At 43.4% G+C, this 24,657-nt stretch overlaps 2 long non-coding RNA genes across 2 annotated transcripts in view; one reads left to right on the top strand and one right to left on the bottom strand.

Annotated features, from left to right (window-relative positions):
- Nucleotides 1-24,657, top strand: part of LOC310766856 — a 292,292-nt gene that overhangs the window by 142,124 nt on the left and 125,511 nt on the right. The gene's annotated exons all lie outside the window — the stretch shown is intronic.
- LOC310766766 lies at nt 1,477-7,950 on the bottom strand. Its single transcript, XR_014550407.1, has 3 exons — nt 7,904-7,950; nt 5,163-5,886; nt 1,477-1,679 (listed from the first exon to the last, which is right to left on the bottom strand). It is a non-coding gene; the product is annotated as an uncharacterized lncRNA (long non-coding RNA).

Raw genomic sequence — 24,657 nt, 5'->3', positions numbered from 1 at the left:
TATTTGTGAAAATAACATGCAAAAATGCATTATGTTAGAGGAAATTGCTTTGGGGAAAAATGTGTGCATTAAGCTAAATTGCATACAAGCTAGCATGTATTAGGAGAAATTTACAGTAAAATGCTCATGCATATATATATACTAATGTGGAAATGTGAACTGTCTTTAAAATTGAAAAAATGAGAAATTGAGCGAAACTGAAAGTGACAGATTCGCCCATCATTGTTCTCGGTCATGGATAGCTGTCTTAGAATCATGGAATAATAGAATTGTAGAGTCAAAAGGGACCATGAGGGCCATCTAGTCCAACCCCCTGCAATACAGGAATCTTTTGCCCAATGTGGGGCTCGGACCCACAGCCATCAGACCCATGGTCTCAAGCTACACTGACTGGACTATCCCATGATAATTAATATTAATTGGGTAAGCAGCCATAGAGGTTTCTTCCTTATACTCTTGTGGTTTCTCATCAAAATCCCCTCAGGTGCTTTTCCCTTTATGGGGGGAAATTGCTGTGGCAATTTTTCAGCGGTGAGGTATGGGTTAAACAACATAATGCCAAGCCATTGGGAGGGATTTGCTTTTATTTTATGTTTTGGTTTTTGGTTTTCATTTTGATTTTCTTTCATTAAATATTTTATCTTTCCATTTCACAATTTTTCAACAGCAAAAATTAAATCAAAACAAATTCAACCTACATTTTCTTCGACTTCCCTCCCCCCCCATCTGAGGTTCCTTATTTTATATCGTAATCTTACTGCATAACCAATTCAAACCTGTTTTTTTAAAAAATTACCTTTATACTCCCTTTAAGTTATTTCTTACTGCTCGTGTCTATGTCAATCCTGTTAACGTTTTTAATTGTTTATAGTTTGTCTTCATATGTTCAACAATTTTTCTCCATTCTGGAAGGGCCTTGCTTTTAACCCTAGTTCCCTGAACAAGCCAAAATATGGCTCACAGACGTTCAAAGAAACTGTGGTCTGTTTTGCCAAATGTTGGTTTGTTGCTTCCCTGTCCCCCATTTATACTCAGGTCCTTTGTGGCACTCAAGGACTGGGGAGGAATAACTGCAATGCTCCTCATCACGACTTGGAGGCTGGCTAGAACTTCAGGACCTGCACACATACATAAGAGCTTAGTCCAGTCTAGGGTTCCCCATGCTTATGAGTTCACTGACCCATTGATGAGCTTATAAAGTTGCCATTGACCCCAACTCAAATTCTTAGGAATGTAAATGCAATAAAGTCAAGAAACATCAACATATAATCAGCATATATTAATCATTGGTCACCATTACTAGGAATAATAACAAAAAAAAAATGCTGTGGAATTGTGGAATCATCTTATTAAATACAGTCATACCTTGGTTGTCGAATGCCTTAGTTGTCAAACAAATCGGCTCCTGAATGAACAAAACCTAGAAGTGAGTGTTCTGGTTTTCAAACTTTTTTGGAAGCAGAATGTCCAATGAGCTTCTGTGGCTTCTGATTGGCTGCAGGAGCTTCCTGCAGCCAATCAGAAGCTGTGCTTTGGTTTCCGAACATTTTGGAAGTCGAACAGACCTCCGGAATGGATTCCGTTTGACTTCTACAGTACGACTGTACGGAGATTTCTTATTGGCAAAGGGAGGTTGCCTCTGAACATGCCAATGCCCTTTATTTTGCAAGCTCATCCTTCTTAATTGGTTTTTTCACATTAGAAACCTCTTTATTCAGAAAGATCTTTATTCACCCCTTGCAAAAATCCCCTCAACCCTAGGAGGTCAATATCAACCACTTTGGGAAACCCTGATTTAGTGGCTTAAGTCTAACTTCCAGAAGATGAAATTGCCAGCCTTGGTGCTGTCCAAGGTTCTGAAGCACAAGCCTATCCATCCCTAATTATTTGCTGTAGTCCACCATCCATTACACTGGGCAACAATTTTTTACTTTTTGAATGTTGTCTAGATTTCTACAACTGATTTAGGGTATTTTTGCACCGCTGAATCAGGAAATGGCATCCGTTTCTCTCCATCAGGTCAGGTTTACTGTAAACTGAATGGTGGGCAATGATAAAGGTAAGTACACGTAAATTGCATGTTGCTTCACCATTTTTCAAACTTCAGGGCTTGAACTTCCGTTTCTTGGAACTCCTGGAATGCTCAGCGGCAGGGAGGTCTCTCTTCAGAGTCCAACAGTAGTCAGCCATCATGACTGCGTCTCAGCGACCCTGATACCTGGTCTCCATCTCTTTCATGTCCTGATGGTATCTCTCCCCCTGCTCGTCACTCATTGATCCCAGCTTCTCAGGAAACTGGTCCATATGTGAAAATAGGTAGTGCATCTTGACGCTCATGTTGCAGCCCAGGTTTCTGAAAGCAGTCATCATGTTGTTGACAAGTTCTGTGTAGTTTCTGGCCTTATTGTTGCCAAGAAAGTTCTTCACTACCAGAACAAATGCCTTCCACGCTTCTAGTTCCACTTTGTTCATTGAGTTTCCGAACTCTGGATCTCTGATGAGCTGACGGATCTGAGGACTGTCAAAGATGCCAGCTTTCAACTTCTCCATGGTCAATCCTGGAAAAGCCTGGCACAAGTAAGTGAAGCAGTCACCATCCTTGTCCAGAGCCTTGGTGAACTGCTTGATTAAGCTGAGCTTGATGTGCAGCGGTGGGAAGAGTATTCTGTCTCTGTCCACCAGAGGGTTGTTGATGACATTCCTTTCTTTGCAAGGCACCAATTCCTCCCGCACAGGCCAGTCCTTCTTCGTGTAATGCTGAGCACGGTCCCTACTATGCCACATGCACAGAAAACATGGGTACTTGGTGAAGCCAGACTGTTGTCCCAACAAAAAGTTCACCATCTTCAGGTCAACACAAATAAACCACTTATGCTGATCATAACCAATTTTCTCCAGCACATACTTCACCGCTTCATAGTTCTCCTTCAGTGTACTCGAGTGAGCCAGGGGTATAGAGGCAAACTGGTTGCCGTTGTGTAGCAGAACACATTTCAGTGATCGCTTGCTGCTGTCAATGAACAGTCTCCAATCTTTAGGTTCGTACTGTGGCACTCCAAGCTTGAGCAGAAGCTGTGCAATATCTGCACAGTACACCAAGTCCTTCTCTTCCGAGAAAAAACGGAGGTACTCTTGATGCCTGTTGTGGAAGAAGCTGATGCGAGCACTGTCAGAGAGGAGGTTTTTTTCCTTCAATCTGGATGCCAACAGTTCGGCAGAGTCCTTTGACAAGCTGAGGTCGGGAACTAGATCATTCAACTCCTTTTGGGAAAATGGATGTGGAGCATCATCTTCAAGAACCACTTCTTCTTCTTCATGTCCTTCAACAATGGAGGCATCTTCGTCACTAATGTCAGGAAGTTCTCCGAAGATAGGCACTGGAATTTCATCACAATGAGCTACAGGACGACGTGCTGATTGAAGATCAGGAAACTTCGTGGGGCGGCTGCCCCATTAACTTAGTTTTGATCCCCCAACTTTATGCTTTGCTGCACCAATTTATGGAAGATTTTGAGGTTTTATAACTTCAAACTGATTCTTTTTCGACATAATCACCCAGAACTATCGGACCTGAATACTTCCTGTCATTAAAATAATCATTTCCAATCAAAACAATTATTCGACATGGCATTTTACCCCCACCAACTTCTTCTAAAATGCTCCACACAAGCGTACATGTGAACAAAAACATAAAAAAGACATGTGGCCATAGCTCAAAAACGTGACCTGATTGAGCAAAACCAATGTGATTTTTGGATTCAGCACATCAGATTCGTCCTAAATCAACTGAAAAAACACAGACAACAAATTTGTTGTTGACCAGTGTATCTTTCCTGTTTTTAAAAAAGGTTTTTATTAAAGATTTTCTTACGTTACAAAACAAACAAATAAACAAGGAAAAGTACATATAATGTCTCCATTTTGGATTCATAGTGTTTTTTTCACAGTTCATTTATGTTCAGCATGAGACACTATTGTCATACACGTCGTGCGGTTGAAGGGAAAGAGAGGAAAGGGAGGGAGAGGGAGGAAGAGAAGTAGGGGCAATCTTATTTCATTCTATTGCATAGTGTTTGTGTCAGCATCACATAGGTAGGTGATTGATTGATTGATTGATTGATTGATTGATTGGCATTGCAAGAGATTAGAGCGTCCAGAGCTTGGTTGGTTGTGTTCAGTTGGTTGTAGTATGGTTTGCTTGTATGTGGCAGGGGTGTTGTTGAAGAAGATTAGTCTTATTGAGTCATAGCCTGTTGGGGGTGGTAGGTCATTGTCTTGTTGTGCCCTATATGTGAACACATATTCCTGGATCCTTAGACAAACTGGTTGCATAGTACAAATGTTTGACTCGTTTTGAGGATTTCACGGGTAGCTGTGGTCCCATGAACATTGTCTCGCCCACATGACTCCTCACCTGTGACCAGGAGCAGACATAAGTCTTCTGAGTCAGATTGCAGACAATGCAGCTGGAGGGAGGGAGGAAAACTTTGGGGAAAGTAACACAAAACTCAGGTCACACGTGCCCTGTATATTGAAAGGACTGTTATACCACTTTGACAGTGATAGCTTCCCACAAAGAATTCTGGGAACTGTAGTTTGTTAAGTGTGCTTAGAGGAAGCCCCGGTTCTCCCCACAGAGCTACAATTCACCTTGTGTCTTAACAATCCCTCCTCCCAGGGAACTCTGAGAATTGTAGCTCTGTGGGGAGAATAAGGGTTTCAGAGCACTTGGCACCCTTAACATACTATAAAGTATAAATGTATAGTGTTGATCTACCCTCTGTAGATTGGTACCCAACCTACTTTGCTGTTGATTGCTAGAAAGAAAGAAGGGAGGAATGAGCCTGATCTGTTTTTCCAAGGCACATAGCAAAGTACCTCTTATGCCTATTCTGCAGTTTAGTGCATGTGTGTTCGTGCTACTCAGCCTCCTCATGTTTCACTCACACACTTTCCAATACTCCCGTGTATTAGGTATCTTTGAACTGTGGCAATAGGACCTCTTGGCAGATTTACTCAGTACGTCACAGTCACACAAATCTTTCCCAAGGCTGAGACGAATACACAGAAATGTACACATTCATTACTGCAGTGGGCAATCACTCAGCAAAACATGTGCATTTCTTTGGGGAAATTAGCTCTACTAACATATCAGCATTGACTACTATCATAGCTGTCAACTTTCAGATTTGAAAATAAGGGATCAGCAGCCTCAAAAATAAGGGATCAGCAGCCTCACCTGTCCCAGGGACAGTCTACGGGATATCTAACAATCCAGGATAGCAGCGGGAAGCAGCGCTGGAATAAGGGAATTTCCCGCAAAAAAAGGGAAGGTTGACAGCTATGACTACTATGTTTTGGGGACATGGCCTAGACAAATTTAGGAATCAGCACATGCATGAAATGCAAGAGGGAGCAGGAGAGGAAGTGGAGGAAAGGTGATTCCCAAAACAGGTCTACACAAACACCGAGATAGGACAAGGAAGCAGAGTGGAGGCTACAATGTGAAAGTAGAGGACCTTTGGAAGATAGGATAAGACAGAAATGATACCTCTTCTGGGTCCCAATAGACTGTTCTTGAAGAAGTAAAACCGAGGTGCCTGAGAATTCCTGGGCCAGGTAGGGAAAATCAAGAAAATAAGCAAGAGGGAGCACTGAAAACAGCTGGAACAAGGAGCTCTGATTCAGCAAGTGGTAGTTCAGAGAATTAGGAACCAGAGACAGTGAGTGAAAAGTGGAGGAACAATGGAATCAGATCACAGGTCTGCTGGAGGAAGCTGGCTGGCTGGGACTTTGAACAGGAGTGTTCTTGTTAGGAGGTGAGATGATGGTGATGATTTAATTGCCTTCTACGTTGCTGTTTTGTTGAAGCTGCTACTTCTGTACCTATAAAAGATAAATATGGCAGAGCAGAAACAAATGCCAGAGTCACAGGGGAACAAAAACCACTCTCAAGCAAGTACCTGCACTGTCAGAGCTGTACTGATGTCTCAAGGGAGGAAGTTCCATAATCTAGGCACCTTGTGTTGCTGCCTGTCACACTTCTGACAAGGGGAATGTGTGTGGATCAGGGCCTCCGCTGATTATCTCAGCAGAAGGACAAGTTCATAGAGCTTTGTTATCACTGTTCCTTTTGTATATAGATTCCATAATGTGGAAGTGGTGGGTTAACTCTGGCAGCTCATAAGCTCTGTTAACTTCCGTAGCATTTGCTCAGTATGACCAAGCCAAAATATCCATCAAATTATTATCCCAAGATTGTTATTTTAAACTCTTTCGTGGCTCTTCCCCTCCTTGTTTTCTTTCTGCATTTTGAATATTTGAAGACATGCATGCATGGAAGTCCCACTGCACTCAATTAGGTTTAGTTCTAAGTAGACTTGTATAGGATTGCACTGTTAAATAAGTTCTTTTCGTTCTTCCCATTTTTTCTCCTCTCTTGAGCTCTAGAAGCTTATTTTGTAAAATGTGATTCTCGCCAGATTGGGATTTATGAACCTTGACTCAGAATAAAGCGCTCTGAACAGCAAGCAACACGTCGCCTAATAATATACTGTATGGACAACATTTTTATAACACTATACTGTATCAAAATTCATAAACAGAAGACATTGGTAAGTCACTGCCAAGGATCACTGAAACAGAGGCAGAATGCCTTTCCACAGTCAATATCCTATCCAAAATATAGTTGGAAGTGAGTTGGAGCACGATGGTGCTATGGGCACTACAAACGTGAAATGAATAAAGTATGACAGCCTCATTAACCTCAGGGTCAAGCTCTATAACTGGATGGGTTCATGTCTCCTGCTTAAGGAAACACTCCCCCCCCCCAAAAAAAAAGACAGGTCAAAATTATTTTGGTTTCTGAAAACCTTTTGTATTTCTTTGCAGCAAGCAAATTCTCAAAGGGGCTTTATATATTTTTATAGCCATTTCAGTAGTGTAGCTACCTGCAGTTCCACTGTTAAACGTCACCTGTAAAACGCTAAAAGCTATAGTCAGTAAGTATAGATCTGAGAAAGAAAGCTACTGTTGCACTCTGCGTACTTCCCCAAGCGGTGAGAAGATCTGGGGGACAGTGTCAGTACCTGCTTTGGTTTCCTTTAGAGAACTAGAGACCTAAGGCATCTTGGTAATGTTTTCTTACAAGCACAGCATAAACAGAGGCAAACAGCAGGCATGTCTGCAAGGTAGAAGATCCCCCCAGAGAGCAACTTGGACAGCTCTGCAAGGCTCTGCTCCTGCTTTCAGACAACGCAGCTAAAGGCAAGTAAGCAGGGGGGCATGGCAGAGATGTATAAGAATATGCATGCGGTGCAGAAATGGGATAGAGGTGGATTTTTCTCCCTCTTTCATAATACTAGAGTCCAATCCAAGGAAGCTGAATGCTGGAAGGTTCAGCAGGACAATCTAAAGTAAGTACTTCGGGGAAGAAGGATAGCTCAGTCAGAGATTAAGATAGAACTCTAAATCTCAGGGTTGTGGGTTTGAGCATAGGGCAAAAGGTTCCTGCATTGCTAGGGGTTGAACTAAATGCCCCATGTGGTCCTTTCCAACGCTACAGTTCTATGATTCTTCACACAGTGCATAGTTAAAACTATGGAATTCGCTTCCACAAGAGGTAGTGATGTCCACCAATTTGGGTGGCTTTAAAAGACAAATTCATGGAGGATAAGCCTATCAGTGGGTCCTAGTCATGATGGCTACGTTCTACCTCTACTGTCAGAGGCAATACAGTTCTGAAATCTTCTTCTTCTTCTTCTTTGGTGAGCACTCGTAGCTGAGTAAGATTGTCTTCCATAAACACGGTTGTGGTGTTTGCCCGTTCTTTTGAAAATGTCTGTACAGGGGGAGAGAAAGAGTTAATAGGTAGACCAATAGAAAAGCCAGAGGCGGAGCCTACCTGTTTATAAAAGGGCTTAGCCCGAGGTTTGGGTTGGTTGGTTTTAGTTGATTGGTTGGTTGGTTGGGAAAGGCAGTTGGGAAAGCAGCTGGCAGACAGTTGGAAATAGAGAGACAGTTAGTGCCGTTGGTTCTTGTGTGAGGGGAGGTAGAAGAGTTAGAGACAGGATAAAAATAAGACTAAGAAGGTAAAGAGTAACAACGTTTTGAATGCAGTTAAAGTTTATTTGTGTTGGCAACAAACTACACTCTTGTTTGTTAACTTAAGAACCTGACTGAGACTAAGTGATTTACCGGGGAGGACCTGGTTGGTGGCAGCGGATTAGTGGTGTACAGGTCAATAGTCCATGAGACGACCAGGGGCTCCATACAAATGCCACAACGGTTTTAACAGTGGGTTCATAAGTGACTGTGGATGCCAATTCTGGATCCACAGTGAGGACATAGGTTTCCGGGTGGGAGTTGATCACGGTGTGTAGTTGCCAAGTGTGCCTTCCTCTTAGCGCGTTTCTCCCTTGCGTCCTGAGTTCGAGTGTCTTCAAAGCCCGTGACACCTTTGATAAAGGCTGTTCTCCCGTTGGAGCACTCAGAGGCCAGTGTTTTCCAGTTGTCAGTGTTTATACTACATTTGTTTAAGATTTGCCTTGAGAACATCTTTAAACATTTTTTGTTACTACATTCTGAATACCAGTTTCTGGAAAGCACAAGTGCAGAGAGTCCTTCTTTCAGGCTTCTCATATCTGGCTGGCTGCTGTGAGAACAGGATGCTGGACTAGATGTGCCATTGGCCTGGCACATCTAGTCAGTGTGGTGTAGTGGTTAGGAGCGCTAGGCTTGTAATCTGGGGAACCGGGTTTGTGTCTCTGCTCCTCCACACGCAACTGCTGGGTGACCTTGGGCTGGTCACACTTCTTTGAAGTCTCTCAGCCCCACTCACCTCACAGAGTGTTTGTTGTGGGGAGGAAGGGAAAGGAGAATGTTAGCCGCTTTGAGACTCCTTTGGGTAGTGATAAAACGGGATATCAAATCCAAACTCTTCTTCTTCTGCTCTTTTTATGTTCTTACGATGAACAGTCAGATTAATCTTTGGTGTGGATGCACATCAGCCCTACACGTTATGTCTAGCCTGTACTTCTGTACCGCCCAGTTTCCCCTCTATCTATTCCATAGCCGACGAGGCAGAGAGTCAGTGCTACTCACAACTCCGCCCTATCCACATCTACTCAGATGCAAGCCACATTGGGTTCAATGAGCCTTACTCCTTGTCAGTTAGTAGGATCGAAGCCTAAAGGCATTTCAAGTTTTGCCTCCTAAATTTGTCAAAACAAATACGGGAGGGGGGATTTCTTCAGATCCTGCTCCAGAAGCCCACCCAGGAGTAAATGAATGGTGTTTGGTGTGAAGATATAAGGCAGGTGTCCCCAAACTTGGCCCTCCAGATGTTTTGGGACTACAACTCCCACCATCCCTAGCTAACAGGACCAGTGGTCAGGGATGATGGGAATTGTAGTCCCAAAACATCTGGAGGACTGAGTTTGGGGATGCCTGGTATAAAGTGTTAAGAGTACACAAGGTTATCCCTGTTTTCATCTGTGAAATGTTGCAAAGTACATGCAAGGTTCATAGAATCAGGCTGGTAGCTTGCCATCCTTCTTTAGCTGTGTTGGGTCTCTCTCTCTCTCTCTCTCTCTCTCTCTCTCCCTCCCTCCCCAATATCCAATGTATAATATATAACTTCTCTTAAATTTCCATGAATTCTCTATGATTGCAGAGTACTTAAACTGCACTGATTTCCCATAATAGTCAGCTTGGCAAATTTAATGCCTGAAGCATTGTAATAACATCATTTTTAAATAGGAACTCCTGAAATATTAATTGGTCCGTTCGTTATTCTTTCAAGCTGCCTCTCTTTCAACTTCTTATCTACTGCAATGTTCTTTCCCTTTCAACTGTCTGTACACCGATATCCTTCAATCATCAAACCACCCACAGAATGACTCATAGTTATGTGAGATTTCTTGGTTTGGGGCTTACTTTTATTCTCAAATGCTAATTCTATTGTTTTCCTTTTTGTTTCAATTTTCTTATTTTTTCCTTCCGTTCATTATATTTTTCTTATGCTGCCATTTCTCCAAGTTGCTCAGAATGATATACACATTTCCTCCCTTATCCTCACAACACACCTATGAGGTAGGTTAAGCTGAGAAAAAATGATTGGCTTTTCATGGGTGAGTAAGAATTCACACCTGGATCTTCCTAGTCCAAGTTCAGCATTCTGTCCACTGTATATAAATGCAGGCTGCAACAACAGCTATAGACTCGTCTTTCAAATTATCTTAGCTGTCGCTCATAATGGGGTTACTCAAATAAAATTGAAGGCTATTCTCTGTTTATTCTTTCTTCCATGTATAGGCTGCATTTCCATTTTTTTTAAAAAATGCCAAAGGCAATGTATTATCTAACACTTAATAAATAAGCAACATCATAATAAAACTGTGTGAAAATGAGATGAGGGTAGATTTAAAAAGAAAATTGAGGGCTGGGCCTGTTGAAAATAAAAACACAGGCTTAAACACACATTGGCAGAGGAAAAACAACTCAGGAACCAGACACCTGTTTAAATAAAAAGGGGGTTTGCCTGCTAGTGGATGATTGGAGGTTTTTAAGCAGAGGTGGGATGGTCATCTGTCATGGATGCTTTGTTGTTGTTTAGTTGTTTAGTCGTGTCTGACTTTTCATGACCCCATGGACCAGAGCACGCTAGGCACTCATGTCTTCCACTGCCTCCCGCAGTTTGGTCAAACTCATGCTGGTAGCTTCGAGAACACTATCCAACCATCTCGCCCTCTGTCGTCCCCTTCTCCTTGTGCCCTCCATCTTTCCCAACATCAGGGTCTTTTCCAGGGAGTCTTCTCTTCTCATGAGGTGGCCAAAGTATTGGAGCCTCAGCTTCACGATCTGTCCTTCCAGTGAGCACTCTGGGCTGATTTCCTTAAGAATGGATAGGTTTGATCTTCTTGCAGTCCATGGAACTCTCAAGAGTCTCCTCCAGCACCATAGTTCAAAAGCATCAATTGTTCGATGATCAGCCTTCTTTATGGTCCTGCTCTTACTTCCATACATCACTACTGGGAAAACCATAGCTTTTACTATAAGGACCTTTGTTGGCAAGGTGATGTCTCTGCTTTTTAAGATGCTGTCATTGCTTTCCTCCCAAGACGCAGGCGTCTTTTAATTCGTGACTGCTGTCACCATCTGCAGTGATCATGGAGCCCAAGAAAGTAAAATCTCTCACTGCCTCCATTTCTTCCCCTTCTATTTGCCAGGAGGTGATGGGCCCATAGTGCTTTGGGGCCTAAGCTAAGGCATGTGTTTTGAGTATCATGTAGGATGGCCTTAAGTCTGGCTGGTGTCTTTCTCTGCCTCACAGTTTCTTCCTCCTATGAGCATTTGACTCCAGAAATTCAAATAGAATATTCAAATTCAATAGTCCTTTTCAAGACAAAGAGCTGTATTTTCGGGGGGGGGGAGAGATGTGGGTCTGTAGCAGAGCATCTGCTTTCCATGCAGAAGGTCCCAGGCTCAATCCCCAGCATCTCCAGGTAGGACAAGGAATGTCCCACCTGAAATCCTGGAGAACCTACTTCCTATCAGCTTATATAATATTGAGTTAGATTGCCTGAATTAGTGCAAGGCAGTTCCTAGGTTTATAGTGTATGTGAGTGGGTGGGCAAGGGAGGACAGAATTTTAAAATGTCCTAGAGCTTGCTCTCTCTTTCTTTCTTTCTTTCTTTCTTTCTTTCTTTCTCTCTCTCTCTCTCTCTCTCTCTATGTATAATTTGTAGTTTTTACTAGTGGAGAGAAGATGGAAGAAATAGAAGCAGCAGCAGAGAAAATTATACAGATTTAGAAGGAAAGAAAAAAAGATGGTAGATAGAAAGGTACATTTAATAGTTCCGGACACAAGCAGCTCAGTTCAGTTTTTTACTTTCAGTCAGCAATTATCTAAGACCTTATCTCATTTATATGGTAATACCTTGTCTCATGTCAAGTCACAAAACAGAGCTAGCAAGCTAAGCAGAGCTGGCTTCTCTGACAGCCCCCTTGAAGGTTCTGGCTGGCTGGAAACCCACCATTCGTGGGTGGAGAAGCCTTGATAGGCTGAAGCTCTCCCCAAAGCACCAATTAGACTTTCCAATGAGCCAAGCTTAGTGGTGCTGTGAGGCGCATAATAAGCTACGGAATCTATTACAGCCATGGATTTGACTTCGCTCTCGTAGCTTATTGCAGGCTGAGCCCAAAGTTACTTTGAAAGATTAATCTGTCCAGTTTCAGCAAAGTGCTGGGATGTTTGCCCAAGAGATTTCCCTTCCTTAAAAGACTCACCAGCCTTCCTTGGCTGCTGTGCAATGTATATTCAGGCTTCCAAAAAGCTTTGGGCAAAGTCCTTCATCAAAGATCTTCAATAAACTTAGCAGTCATAGGAAGAGGTCTTCAAACTGATCTATAAGTGGTTAAAGAAAGAGAAACTGAAGGTAGCATTAAACAGACAGCTTTCACAATGCAGGGAATCTTCATTCTGGCTGGTGCTGTTCAATTTATCCATAAATGATTTTCAGCCAGCAGTGAACTATAGGATGTCTAGCGAGGTTGAGCTGACAGATGGGTTGGGAGGACACAGGGCTGGCCAGAAGGCCTTTGCAGTGGTGGCACCCCAGTTGAAGAATGCCTTTCCTGAAGAGGCTCAGCTGATGCCTTCTTTGTAGTAGTTTTAGCACCAAGTAAATTATTATTCTCCTTAACCTTTCAAATATTTGTGTTTTTAGTGTCCTAGGCCACTGTTTACACGTCTCATACTCCAGCTGCTGCCACTGAGAAGGCCCTTTCTCCTGTGCCATTGAGCTATGCTTCCATTCTCAGTGGGATCACAGAATTGCAGAGCTGAAAGGGATCCAAGGATCATCTCGTCCAACCCCCTGCAATGCAGGAATCTCAGCTAAAGCATCCACGACAGATGGCCAACCAACATCTGCTTAAAAGCCTCCAAGGAAGGAGAATCCACAACCTCTCGTGGGAGTCTGTTCCACTGCCAAACAGCTCTTGCCGTCAGAAAGTTCTTCCTGATGTTTATTCGGAATCTCCTTTCTTGTAACTTGGAGCCATTGGTTTGAGTCCTACCCTCCAGAGCAGGAGAAAACAAGCTTGCTCCATCTTCCATGTCACAGCCCTTTAGATATTTGAAGATGGCTATCTCCATCTCCTCTTTTCCAGGCTAAAGAAGCAAGGAAGGGCTTTTCCTTTTGATGTTAGGGGGCAGGCAAGATCGTATGGAGTAGTTGATTCCTAAGTTATCCTGGACCAAAATCACTTAGAAATTTAAAGATAATTGCCAACACTTTGGATTGAGCCCAGAAACAAACATCAAATAAGTATAGCCATTGCAGGATCATGGTAAGATGTTCTCACCATAAGTTAGCTATCAATACTGGCACAGTAGCACTTCTTCCAAGTCCTGCATAGCAAAAAGCCATTTCACACAAGGGTTTTTTCCCCCATGATGACTCAATAGCAAGGAAGGAGAACCCAGAGAATTTGTCTTCATGTTTCTTGTTTTCTCTCCAAGCCAATGGCGCAAGTGTGTAAGCCACATGTGGACTGTCCCCTTTGCAAGTACAAGAGGCCAGTTGTGGCTGGTCCCCATTGGGACTAATTGGGCAGAAGACCAGCCAGTCAATAGTAGATGGTGCCAGAGGCCCTGATAGGCAAAGCCAAATAATTCTAGTGTTCTCCCCAACCACCATCTCCTCTGCTAAATTCTGCAAGGGTCAAAACTAAGGAGAGGAAGCTGATGGCCAGGATTGCCCCCAGACTGCTTGTAAGTAAGAAAGCAGACATGTGTGGGCTGGCTAAGGTTGGTGTCCCATTTGCCCAGATAAGTGGCTGCTGTAGACAAGTCACAATATCAAGGCTAACCCAGGCATCATCCATCTCCCATTCATTCCTATGGGTAAAAAAAAAAATAATTTGCAGGACTTAGAGATGACATTGGGGTGAAGGCTCAAAACCACCCAGCTCCCCAACTTTGGGTGATTCAGCCTCTGTGGACAGTTGTCTTTTACCCCCTAAACTCAAAACTATGCTCCTCACAGGTTGCCCATCATAATGACAGGCATTTCACAACTTTTGCCTAAAAGGGAAATGTGCTCTGAGAGAGGAAATGTAAGAAATCCAACAGCCACCTGATAGCAGTAAGAAAACAATTCAGAACACCGAGTGCAGAAAGGCATTGTGCTTTTCCATTTGCCTGCTCCTCTCCCAAGAAATGGCTGCAGTTTGTGTTTATGTTGTTGTTGTTTTCCAATTCTTGGGCTGACATACTTTGCAGTTCCTTTCCTGCTCAATAATTACAACCCTCCTCGGTAATGTACTGGAGGTGGATTGAAAAGAGTAATTATGGTGAGTACTTTGATGCATGGTAATATTGCTTTCCATATTATTATCTTGCTTCCGTCTTAGAAATCATCATGCAAAACTGTCAAACCATCCAGATTTATAACTTGTCAGTCTACCTCTCCTTGGTTCAGACCTTCATAGACACTGTTGTAAAATCATTATTTTCTGCACTGAAATGCAGATCATCATTTGGCATGACAAACTATGGTTTCTATTTATAATGGATAAATTAACAAGCCACCTCCAGGGCCAGGTGGCTGCAGAGACATTTTATGCCATTTGGCATGATTTTATTTCCTTTGTGAACCAAGCACATAAGGGGACACAGCTACCGAGTCAATATACTTTTATTTGGAGTAAATAACACATGATAGGGAACTGTGCCCTAAATTTGCTGGATCTCTTGGGGAACTTGGGAAATGGATAGCAATACTTATCTTTAGGAGCCAACTGATTCCTGCAATCTTAATTTATTTTAAACAGTTTTTAATATTGTGGTTTATTTGCTCTAACTCACCCTGGGACTTTGGGGTGAAGTATGGATAATAAATTGTAATAAAAATAATAATACCTCCTACAAAAAATATAGAAAATTAATATGTGATGAGACACCCTCCCCCACCATGCATCTCTAACACACTTTTACTGTTTGTCAAACCCTGCAGTTTGCTGTTTGTGTTAATACCTTGCTTCAATCCATTTGTACTATGCAAATTAAAATCTGCATTAAAAATAATAATTTTAAAAACAGGTCGCTTTTACTAGAAACCTCTTAAGAGCTGATGGAGACACAACAACCTATGTATGGTGAGAGCCAGTGTGGTGTAGTGGTTAAGAGCAGTGGACTCGTAATCTGGTGAACGGGGTTCGCGTCTCCTCTCCTCCACATGCAGCTGCTGGGTGACCTTGGGCTAGTCACACTTCTCTGAAGTCTCTCAGCCCCACTCACCTCACAGAGTGTTGTTGTGGGGGAGGAAGGGAAAGGAGAATGTTAGCTGCTTTGAGACTCCTTCGGGTAGTGATAAAGAGGGATATCAAATCCAAACTCTTCTTCTTCTCCTCCTTCTCCTCCTCCTCCCCCTCCTCCTCCTCCTCCTCCTCCTTCTTCTTCTTCTTGCTTATTGAAGTCGTATTTAGTCCACTCCAACGGTAGGTGGAGCGGTAACCCATCTTAGTTGACTAAAGCTTACTTATTTCTCTTTCTATCTCTGATTTAAGCAACTTCCTCTTTCCATTTCCCATCCTTGTTGAATTCATGCTATATATGTTGCTTGCAGTCAGTTAAGTTTCCCCCGCCCCCAAGTATGGTGCCATGTATGAGACTGACTGAGTTTATTTGCAGCACAACATTCCATTAACAAAAACAGAGACCTGTACCCAAAAGTGGCCCAATGCATGAGTGGAAGTGTCAAGGCCTGAGTCCTTGGAATCCTCAAGCAGCAGCAGACCCGCTTCAGGGGCCATCCTCAGAAGACACACTGGAACCAAATTCCATGCATAGTCCCACTGAACACTGAAGTTGCATATTTCCCTGTGGGCTCTAACTGATAGGCTATTGATTCCACTGTGAGTCAAGCAAAGCTACCACAGACCAAGTCCCTGGAGGCCAAAAGCTCTACCATTAAGAAGGTCCAGCTGAACTGATGAGTACTCACCTTTTAACAAGTGTATTTAAGCAGTCAGAAGGTGGTTCTTCCGTCTGGCTCCTCCAGGCCAGACTCTGAAGCTCTGGCAGTTGTAATAAGCACACAGCTGTAGGAAAGGCTGGCCCGAGATGTTTTGCTGCTTGGTGCAAAGGACAAGATGGCGTCCCTACCAGTTCACATACAGAGCCTGACTGGACTTGCAATTGAATCTCACTAACTCTGGCAATGGGACAGCATCATCTGCCACTGCAAGTTAGATTAGGGAGTGCAAAACAGGCCACAAAGCCAAACACCACAGTCCTGTAACAGGGAAAATGGTTGGGTTGAGAAGGGGCTCAGCAAAAATGACCTTGTGGCAACAGATTCACTATGCCCAATGATAGGGCTGGCCCTACCTGTAGGATTGCCACCTGTGGTTCTGAACCTCTGACTCCTTCATTCTAACTGAACGATTCTCAGTATTATCTCATTGGTAGATACCAGATTTATCATGCCCCAAAAATAATTTATTACTGGAGATGTATTATTTTCCCCTTGACCACAATCTTCAGGGTGATGTTAAGCTGGAGAACGAAATCGGGGAGGCATCCATGGAAGAGGAATGGTTGTAGTGATCGTACAAGGGCAAATTGTAGTTGCCCTTCTACAGACTTGCCTAAAATACACGTTCCGGTCATGAGAAAGAAGTAAAAAATTCCAGAATGCAAATAGCAGTGCTGGTTTTAACTAAGAAATAATGACAACAGATTTCAGGCTTAGAAAAATGTGACATCTACAGTGCCTTATTCCAGGAGGGAGGAGATGAAAATGCCAATTACAGCAGGTAGTTAGTAAGATATCATTGGAAGCCCCCGAGAGAGAGAGAAATTCCTGGCATTGATTACTGCCAGAACCAAACACAAAGTCAATTGAACATTTCTGACAGTCTTTGCATTTATTTATTTTTTTAAAAGCCTGTTATCATCAGGCAGAAATCCCACATCCACAGGAGTCGAGAGGAAAGTGGAGGCATCGGAGAAGCACAAAGACATGCCTAACAATTGTAAGATAGCAACCAAGCAATCCACAAGGAAAAGAAGGGTTGCTGAATGCAGATGTTATCCGCATTCAAGTAAGAACAAAAGGATTCTGTTCCCCTTGCACCTCGACAAGGCATCACTGCTGCACTATGTAACAAGGATGCAACTGGATCTCTTAAAAACAGATTAAGTAGTCTCTCTAATAATTCCATATATAAAAACTCGGTTGCTTCCCCGCCCCCACCCCTTTCCCTCTAAAAAGTTAGTAAAAAAGGTAAAGGGACCCCTGAACGTTAGGTCCAGTCGCAGGCGACTCTGGAGTTACGGCGCTCATCTCGCTTTACTGGCCGAGGGAGCCAGCATACAGCTTCTGGGTCATGTGGCCAGCATGACTAAGTTGCTTCTGGCGAACCAGAGCAGCACATGGAAACGCCGTTTACCTTCCCGCCGGAGTGGTACCTCTTTATCTACTTGCACTTTGGCGCGCTTTTGAACTGCTAGGTTGACAGGAGCAGGGACCGAGCAACGGGAGCTCACCCCGCCGTGGGGATTCGAACTGCCGACCTTCTGATCGGTAAGCCCTAGGCTCTGTGGCTTAGACCACAGCACCACCCGCATCCTTCAAGAAGTTAGTAACCCTATGGATTTTTCATTGTGGATTCTTGCATGCTAATTTTTAATTATGATCATCATCATTAAACTTAATTCATCATCGATATTGGGGGTCTCCAGGCAATCTGCAGTAGAGGGCATATTTAGAATACAAAAGCATTCTTTTTTATTTTATTTTTTAAATCAACAATATAAAACACATAAGAAGAGGAGAAAAGCCTGCTGGATCAGGCCAATAGCTCATCTAGTCCAATATCCTGTTCTCACAATGGCCATCCAGATGCCTGCGGGGAACCCTCAAGCAGAATTCAATAAAACACTCCATCCAGTTAAACATACGACAGTTTGCAAAAAGATCCCTCTATTGACATGATCACCATATAATATCTAAATCTAATTCTACCCCCTCAAGAAGTAGCAATCCATCACTGCGGTTATAATTGGTGCCCACAGCATGGCAATTATCTGTATATTGTATTCTTCATGGTGATACTTTTTTAAAAAAAAATTGAGAAAGAACCTTTAAGACTAACTATTATGACATTATAATATGAATATTATAACTATTATAGGGACGCGGGTGGCGCTGTGGGTTAAACCACAGAGCCTAGGACTTGCCGATCAGAAGGTCAGCAGTTCGAATCCCCATGACGGGATGAGCTCCCGTTGCTCGGTCCCTGCTCCTGCCAACCTAGCAGTTTGAAAGCATGTCAAAGTGCAAGTAGATAAATAGGTACCACTCCAGCGGGAAGGTAAACGGCGTTTCCGTGCGCTGCTCTGGTTCGCCAGAAGCGGCTTAGTCATGCTGGCCACATGACCCAGAAGCTGTACTCCGGCTCCCTCGGCCAGTAAAGTGAGATGAGCGCCGCAACCCCAGAGTCGGCCACGACTGGACCTAATGGTCAGGGGTCCTTTTACCTTTTATTATGGCATAAGCAAATCTTTGCCAACCTGGTGCCCTCCTGATACTTTGGATGACAGCTTCCATCAGCCCTGGCCTGGTTGGGAGCTGTAGTCCCAAACATCTGGAGAGCAGCAGGCTGGCTTGCACCAAAATAAAATGAGTTAGCCTTTAAGGTGTCAGAAAACTTGTTGGTTTTACTGCAGCCATCTAACATGCCTGCCCCTTTGGAAGCTGGTTAAACAAAATGGCAGAGACTGCAGTCCTATACACATTTATTTGGGAATAAGTCCCATTGAACATAATAAAATTTGCTTTGGAGTCGAACACACACAGGATTACCCTGTGCTAAATTGTCTCCCCACCCCCCACCCCGTTAAGCCTACCTTTCTGGTTGTGTACACATTACCAGCTTAAAATGCAGCTAGGTTGTTCTTTTCCCCCAGTTTGGATTGAAGCTGGTTTTGTGGAAAATGTCATGTGTACACTGCTTCTCAAACCAGGAGTGTGTGCATATAGCCTTTGTGCACAGGGCAATCTCCTGATTAAAGATTAGTTGATTGATCCGATAAGTTAGCTACCCCGTTAAATCTGCATATATATTTGCCTGTGGCGAAAACAATGCCTTGGGAGTGGGGGGGGGGGTGAGACAACACAATTTTCACTGTGTTTAGATTATATAACCTATAAGCAGTGAGACTGAAGTGAGATGGGTAATACCATCTGCTATCCTGGCAATATTTGTATTAAAATCAGTTCTTTCTTTTTTTTAAAAAAAAGGCATTGCGGGGTTAATCATGGATTTTAGCCTTATTAAAAAGATTTCAATTTGATTAATCAAGAAATCAATTAAAGGCTGCAGCCCTACTATTTCAAGACATTCTGTTCTTTTCTATTAGGTGAGGGACACTAGTGGCGCTGTGGTCTAAACAACTGAGCCTCTTGGGCTTGCCAATCGGAAGGTCAGCAGTTTGAATCCCCACGACAGGGTGAGCTCCTGTTTCTCTGTCCCAGCTCCTGCCAACCTAGCAGTTCGAAAGCACGCCAGTGCAAGTAGATAAATAGGCACCACTGTGGTGGGAAGGTAAAGGATGTTTCCTTGCGCTCTGATTTCTGTCACAGTGTGCTGTTGCACCAGAAGCAGTTTAATCGTGCTGGCCACATGACCTGGAAAGCTGTCTGTGGACCTGAAAACAAGATGAGCGCCACAACTTAACCGTCCAGGGCTCCTTTACCTCTGTTCTCTTCTGTTCTTTATATCACCACCTCTGCAGAGTGATCCCAGTCCTGTGTCTGGGCTTCCATCTCAAGGCAGTTATGACCTTGTCATTCCCCTTAGACTTCTTCACTTTTTCATAGGACTGCCATGTTGCAGCTCAAAGAAGGGGAATGCCCCTTTTATGTCCCTCCCATCGCTGCAGAGCTTTTGTTCTGTTCTGTTTCTTTCCTGCCACCCCTGAGCAGTGACTGGCAGGGCAGGAGAATGACTGTGGAGATGGCAGAGTCCTGCTTGCCAACAATAGAGGTGAAGCCCTAAAAGTGTCCCGAAAAAACTGGATTTCATAAAATGACAAAAATGTCATATAATAGTGAGAACGCATGTCACATTTCAGCAAAGGCCATATTAGGGAGCACAAGAATACACTTTTTTCCTATAAAGGCAACACAAATGAAGTCATTGCTGAAACACATTGGGCATCTCATTATTTTATAAGGACATTTATTTTATAAAATTCTGTTTTTCAGTGCCATTTTGAGGCTCTTTCTTTCTTTCTTTCTTTCTTTCTTTCTTTCTTTCTTTCTTTCAGTGTGTGGTGCTGGTATCACCTTTATTTCCTCATCAATTAGACTTGCAGGAGCAGCTCAAATATATTTTCAGCCTGAGGCAAGGGACAAGATGGCACCCGCTTATTCCATGCACAGAATCCATCTCAACTGGCAGTTAAATCTTATTCGCTTTTGGTAATGGGACAATATCCTTCCCTAGACCTGAGGGCAGCAGGCCAGGTTAGGGGGCAGAGAGTACACTAGTTTAGAGGATTCTGGGGGAATACTCTGTTAACTATCTATAATTTCTCGGTAATAGCAATATGAATATGCTGTAATAGATGATGTCATGGAATAGCTGGATGCAGAGGAGGGGTGGGAGGCACCCTCTGGGGAACCCCCAAGAGTACCCCCAAGAGAAGAAGGCTCAGAGCCGGGCGATTGGTGGCGAGACAATGATGAGTGGTCAGAGGGAGAAGAGGGAGCAGAGTGGGAGGAGGAGGTGTCGGAACTGAAGAGGCAGCAGGGCTTAGTAAGCAGGAAGAGGTTGTGGCAGAGAGCAGGCTAGACTCAGGAGAAGAGGCTGGTGAGGAGGGGAGCCAAGAGGCAGAGATGAGACAGGCTGCCGAAGAAGCCAAGGAAGTGTCCCCCTCCTGTTGCGAATAGCTCCTCCACCACCACCCCATTCTCCCAGAACATGAAGAGGAATGAAGAGTGTGGAGCAAAGAGAGAAAAAACCAAAGGAGTCTCAGGTTGCTGAGGAAGGACTTGGGGAAGGAGTCTTAGAGAGCGGTGGGAAGGTAGGAACTTCCAGTTTTCATAACTGCCTCATTGGCGCAAGACTAGGGAAGAGTTGCTGTGCTCACTGGGCCTGTTTGCTTCTTTGAATAAAGAGTTGACTTCACTGATGCCAAGTGAGTTATTGCTAACCTGCTCCTGGAACCTATCCATGGCAGATGACCTTCAAAATCAACCCGTGTGGTGCAGTGGTTAGAGGGCTTGACTAAGACCTAGGAGACCAAGGTTCAATTCCCTGCTCAGCCATGAAACTCGCTAGGTGAATTTGAGCCAATCACAGTCTCTCAACTTAGCCTTCCTCACAGGGCTGTTGTGAGGGGAGAAAGAGAACCACCTTGAGCCCCTTGGAGGAATGGTGGGATATAATTGTGAGAAATACATAAATACAATCTCTTCTGGCTCTTTATTTGCTTGTTACAATTATAATCTACCTTTTCTCCAAGGAATGCATAGCATCGTGCGTGGTTATCCTCCTCCCTGTTTTATCCTCACAACCACCCTGTGAGGTAGGTTAGGCTGAGAGACATTAACTGGCCCAAGGTCACTCTGTGAACTTCATTGTCTGAGTGGGGATTTGGAGCCCAAGTCTTCCACCACAGTGGATATCACTGATTCAGTGAAATGAGGCAACATTGAGAGCAACGCCTCCTGCCTTTCTTTTCTTTCCTTGAATAATTTTATTATTGAAGATTTTCTTGGTTTACAAAAGCACACACCTTGTCTCTTTTTTTCAGGTGGTACAGCCTTTTCTAACAAGTGGTTGTTTGCTTCTCCGTGTTCCACCTGCGTTGCTACCTGAGAATGCTGATGCAGAGCTGCCCAGGCACCACACAGCAGCTTGGCTCTGTTTTCGACATTTAAACCCCACTTTGGGATCTGCCACCGAGAGCCCAGGACTGTCATTCTTCAAAGGACTTTGGTTGCGCAATCAGTCCAAGGGAATCGTTAAACGGAAGACAATGAAAACAAACTTTAAATGAGATACTAAATGAAGGGAAAGGAAAGATGTCGTCAAAATGTCAAGGTTAATGTTTTCATAAAGCTAACCAGGGGAACGGTAAGCCAGTAGGAATGGCTGGGACTTAAACTTTGTAAAACCTTTTGCTTGCCTTAGACATCCAGTAATGTTTCTGCTAGAATTGACTCACAGAGCCTTAGCTGTTGCGTCAGACAGCAGCTGACTGCGTACGTCAAACAGGATACAAGGATGCAGAAGATGTGGATTTCATGGACCAGTTAAGTGAAAAATGTTATTCAACTACCACCAGATCAGTTGCTAGTGAACTGGATCTCCCATGTGCCTTGTGAGCAAAGGTCACCTGATTTCATAATTACTGTCATACTAATTGTGACTGTTTATATAGGATCTGATTGTTGATATTCATGTTTGATGTTGCAGCAAAACCAGCAGTCTTGTGACACCTTAAAGATCAACAGCATCCCCACCCCAATCGCTCAGCCCAGACACTGAGGTCCTCCTCCGAGGGTCTTCTGCTGGTTCTCTCACTGCAAGAAGCGAAGTTACAGGGAACCAGGCAGAAGGCCTTCGCGGTAGTGGCACCCTCCCTGTAGAACACCCTCCCTTCAGATATCAAAGAGATAAAGAACTATAAAGAACTTTTAGAATACATCTGAAGGCATCCCTGTATTAGGAAGTTTTTAATGTTTGATGCTTTATTATGTTTTATATATTCTGTAAGCCGCCCAGTGTGGCTGGGAAAACCCAGCCAGATGGGCAGGGTATAAATAAATAAATTTATTATTATTATTATTGAGCTTTTTTCTTTTTGTATAGGGTTTGCAAAGTCCCATGCACCATGCTCTCTGAACCCCCAACAATCAGCTGATCACTTGAGCTTGCATTGCACTGTGCACAGAAGATGAGAAAATCAGTTGAACATCGGGGTTTACAAAATGCCATGCCTTGTGTTATGCAAGCCCTGGCAATCAGCCTGGGTGGGGAAGAGGGAAGGAAATGTGTGCACACTCTGGGAGTGGTAAACGTAGTTACAGGCCAGCCAGCCACATAAATAATAATAATAATAATAATAATAATAATAATAATAAACTACCTTGCTGGCTCAGATTAAAGCTTCATTTCTTGTAGCATTCACTCTGCAACATCGCCTTTGAGAAGCTCATAAAATGGGTGTGAATTCAACAACCCTGTTGTTCACCAGTATCGGGTATTCAGAGGTATTGAGAAATTCCAATGTTTTTAGAAGTCCAAAAAATATTTTTTGAGGGGGAAATAAGGGGGGGGGGAGTCCTCCCAAGAGCCCAGTAAGAACTGAGAGCATAGGGTGGGTTGGGGAAAACGGCATGAACTTGCTGGCTGGGACTGATGGGTGTTGTAATCCAAAAACATATGGAGGGCACCAGGTTGGCAAAGTCTGCCATGTTGCTATGTTTGGTTGGTTGGTTGCCTGCACTTTACTGTAAGGTCCCAGGGCAGGTTGCAACAATAAAATGCGCAGTCATCAAAAACAAATTTTCTTCCATTTGATCTTCCGAAAAACCACTTTTGCTAATGGCAGCAAACACCACCATATCTTGTGGAAGTGAATTCCACCGGTTAATTTTATGTTGCATGCTGAAGCGCTTTCAGTCGTCTATAGAAGATGCCTCCCCCATCTATTTTCTCCCATTTATAATCTGTTGTATCTCCATCAGGTCTCCTTAGAGTTTTGCTAGACTAAAACATGGGCCAAGGGACTTTATCCTTAACATAAATGTGTTAGATTTATTACGGCTATTGCTATTGTCACCATAAAGGCTTGTGCAGGGGCAAAAGTAGGGAATACATTTGTAAAAAAAGGCGTTTGCCCCTCACTTATCTTCAGAACAGCCCTGTGAGGGATCATAAGATGGGAACTTAAGGCTGAAATGCCATGTTATTTTCAAAGCAGAACTTTTCTGGAGCTCCTAAACTGCAAATAAGCCTCTTTTTGCTGCCACAATGTATTTATTTCTAAAGCTTAATATTATTGAAGGCTGGTGTTAAGAAAAATAAAATGTTTGTTGTACTACTGGGACACGATATGGCCAGTTTCACCCTGGTGATCAAACTGGCATAAATAGAGTTTATTAAAACCTTGAAAAATGAGAGTTATAGAAAGAAATCCTTTGCCAGACCCTTCAGCTACAGCACTGCTGCCAATGTGCTCCGCCATAATAGATGACTGGTTTAAAGGAAAAGGAAAAGGAAAAAACACCCAACAACCTTGCTCCGAGGAGTCGATCACACATTTGGTCTGATTGCAACCCTGCTCTTATTTATGATGATGATAACTGGAGGGTACATCCAGTTTACGAGGCAATAATGCCATATGAGGCTGAATAAGCTGCAGTCGCAAGTGAGACCAATGATTCCTGTAGGTGTACGATGGCAAGAAGATGGCCCACAAGATGGAGTTGTTATTTTCTGACACGGCTAATCCTAAAAATACAGTGGTACCTCGGGTTAAGTACTTAATTCGTTCCGGAGGTCCGTTCTTAACCTGAAACTGTTCTTAACCTGAAGCACCACCCCATTTAACTAATGGGGCCTCCTGCTGCC

The sequence above is a fragment of the Podarcis filfolensis genome (assembly GCF_964270895.1).
Source record: "Podarcis filfolensis genome assembly, chromosome: 1".
Taxonomy (NCBI): domain Eukaryota; kingdom Metazoa; phylum Chordata; class Lepidosauria; order Squamata; family Lacertidae; genus Podarcis; species Podarcis filfolensis.
The sequence above is the reverse complement of the archived record's forward strand: the minus strand, read 5'-3'. Positions and strand labels throughout refer to the sequence as shown.